A 3,264-nucleotide genomic window follows, 5' to 3' on the forward strand; every position below is an offset into this window, starting at 1 on the left:
GATGCAACAGAATTGCAAGTTTCATGGACTTCCATCAGAAGACCCTTTTCAGTTCTTAACTGAATTCTTGCATATCTGTGATACTGTTAAGACCAATTGGGTTGATCCCAAGGTCTACAGGCTTATGCTTTTCCCTTTTGCTGTAAGAGACAGAGCTAGAGTATGGTTGGACTCTTAACCTAAAGATAGCTTGAACTCTTAGGATAAGCTGGTCACGACCTTCTTGGCCAAGTTCTTTCCTCCTCAAAAGCTGAGTAAGCTTAGAATGGATGTTCAAACCTTCAGGCAGAAAGAAGGTGAATCCCTCTATGAAGCTTGGGAGAGATACAAGTAACTGACCAAAAAGTGTCCTTCTGACATGCTTTCGGAATGGACCATCCTGGATATATTCTATGATGGTCTGATGACTTCTTTTACCATTCATAAGCTCTGATGACTATTTATCTTCTGAAGAAGATGAAGGCATTGTTGAAGGGCAAGTTGCCCAGTATTTAGGAGCAATCATGAAGCTGAATACCAAGCTATTTAGTAATGAGACTTCGGAGGATGAGCCTCCATTGCTCATTAATGAACTGAATACCTGGGTTCAGCACACTTTACCTCAAAATAAACAGGATCCTGGTAAATTCTTAATTCCCTGTACCATAGGCACCAAGACCTTTGAGAAGGCTCTGTGTGACTTGGGGTCAGGCATAAATATAATGCCACTCTATGTAATGGAGAAACTGTGAATCTTTGAGGTGCAGGCTGCCACATTCGCATTAGAGATGGCAGACAAATCCATAAAAAAGGCTTATGGATAGGTAGAGGACGTGCTAGTAAAGGTCAAAGGCCTTTACATCCCTGCTGATTTCATAATCCTAGACACTGGGAAGGATGAGGATGATTCCATTATCCTTGGAAGACCCTTCCTAACCACAGCAAAGGCTGTGATTGATGTGGACAGAAGAGAGTTGGTCCTTCAATTGAATGAGGACTACCTTGTGTTTAAAACGCAAGGACCTCCCTCTGCAACCATGGAGAGGAAGCATGACAAGCTTCTCTCAATACAGAGTCAAACAAAGCCCCCACAGCCAAACTCTAAGTTTGGTGTTGGGAGGCCACAACCAAACTCTAAGTTTGGTGTTGAACCCCTACATTCAAACTTTAAGTTTGGTGTTGGGAGGTCCCAACATTGCTCTGAATATCCGTGAGGCTCCATGAGAGCCCACTGTCAAGCTATTGACATTAAAGAAGCACTTATTGGGAGGCAAGCCAATTTTTATTTATCTATGTTATTTCATGTTATTTTCTTTTTTTTAGGTTGATGATCATGTGGAGTCACAAAAACAAATGCAAAAATTAAAGAAAAATAAAAAACAGCATTAAAAATAGCACACCCTGGAGGAGGAATTTACTAGCGTTTAAACGCCAATAAGGGTAGCAGAATGGGTGTTTAACGCCCAGTCTGGCACCATTCTGGGTGTTAAACACCAAAAACAAGCACCAGACTGGTGTTAAACGCCAGAAAGAAGCAACAATCTGGCGTTAAATGCCAGAAACAGGTTGCAGCCCGGCGTTTAATGCCAGGAATGGAATAAAAGCTGGCGTTTAACGCCAGAAACAAGCAGCAGTCTGGCGTTAAACGCCAGGATTGCACAGTAAGGGCATTTACACACCTAATAGGAGCAGGGATGATACATCCTTGACCCCTCAGGATCTGTGGACCCCGTAGGATCCCCACCTACCCTACCCCCTCTCTCTCTCACTCACCAATCAAATCATATCCTCTTCCCTATATTCTCTTCCCCAATCACCTTCATATCTCTTCCCCAAAAACTCCACCTACCTCTCTTTCAAATTCAAACATTCCCCCCCCCCAAACCTAACCCTAATGACTGAAACCCAACCCTCCCCTCACCCCTATATAAACCCCTCACTACTCCTTCATATTCACACAACACAGACACTTTTCCCCCATCTTGGCCGAACCACTATCTCCCTCCATCTCCTCCATTTTCTTCTTCTCCTACTTCTTTTTTTCTTTTTTTTTCTCGAGGACGAGCAAATTTTTTAAGTTTGGTGTGGTAAAAGCATTGCTTTTTGTTTTTTCATAACCATTTATGGCACCTAAGGCCGAAGAAACCTCTAGAAAGAGGAAAGGGAAGACCAAAGCTTCTACCTCCGAGTCATGGGAGATGGAGAGATTCATCTCAAAGGTCCATCAAGACCACTTCTATGAAGTTGTAGCAAAAAAAAAAGTGATCCCTGAGGTTCCTTTCATGCTCAAGAAAAATGAGTATCCAGAGATCTGACATGAGATTCGAAGAAGAGGTTGGGAAGTTCTCACCAACCCCATTCAACAAGTCAGAATCTTAATGGTTCAAGAGTTCTATGCCAATGCATGGATCACTAGGAACCATGATCAAAGTATGAACCCGAATCCAAGGAATTGGCTTACAATGGTTCGAGGGAAATACTTAGATTTCATTCCGGAAAATGTAAGGATGGTATTCCATTTGCCAATTATGCAAGAAAATGCACGTCCTTACACTAGAAGGGTCAACTTTGATCAAAGGTTGGACCAAGTCCTCATGGACATATGTGTGGAAGGAGCTCAATGGAAAAGAGACTCAAGAGATAATCCGGTTCAATTGAAAAGACCGGACCTTAAGCCTATGGCTAGAGGATGGTTGGAGTTCATCCAACGCTCTATCATTCCTACTAGCAACCGATCTGAAGTGACTGTGGATCGGGCCATCATGATCCATCGTATCATGATTAGGGAGGAAGTAGAAGTTCATGAGATCATACCTCTAGAACTCTACAAGGTGGCTGACAAGTCATCCACTTTGGCAAGGTTAGCCTTTCCTCATCTCATTTGTCATATATGCAATTTAACTGGGATTGACATAGAAGGAGACATCCTCATTGAAGAGGACAAGCCCATCACTAAAAAAAGGATAGAGCAAACAAGAGAGCCCATTCATGGTTCTCAACAAGAGCATGAGGAAGATCCTCATCAAGAATTCCCTGAGATGCCTCAAGGGATGCAATTTCCTCTACACAACTATTGGGAACAACTCAACACCTCCTCGGAAGGCTTGAGTTACAACATAGACCAACTAAGGGTGGAGCACCAAGAGCACCCCATCATTCTCCATGAGATTAGAGAAGATCAAAGAGCTGTGAGGGAGGAGCAACAAAGGCAAGGAAGAGACATATAGGAGCTTAGGCGCTCCATTGGTTCTTCAAGAGGAAGACGCCACCCTCACTAAGGTGGAC

The 3,264-nt window shown here is 43.2% G+C and overlaps 1 non-coding gene across 1 annotated transcript; it reads right to left on the bottom strand.

The window, feature by feature from the left end:
- Positions 1 to 256: 256 nt before the first annotated feature.
- On the bottom strand, positions 257 to 364 carry LOC130984761 (small nucleolar RNA R71). Its single transcript, XR_009088673.1, has one exon. It is a non-coding gene; the product is annotated as a small nucleolar RNA R71 (small nucleolar RNA).
- Positions 365 to 3,264: the final 2,900 nt, after the last annotated feature.

The sequence above is a fragment of the Arachis stenosperma genome, chromosome 5 (genome assembly GCF_014773155.1).
Source record: "Arachis stenosperma cultivar V10309 chromosome 5, arast.V10309.gnm1.PFL2, whole genome shotgun sequence".
Lineage (NCBI taxonomy): Eukaryota > Viridiplantae > Streptophyta > Magnoliopsida > Fabales > Fabaceae > Arachis > Arachis stenosperma.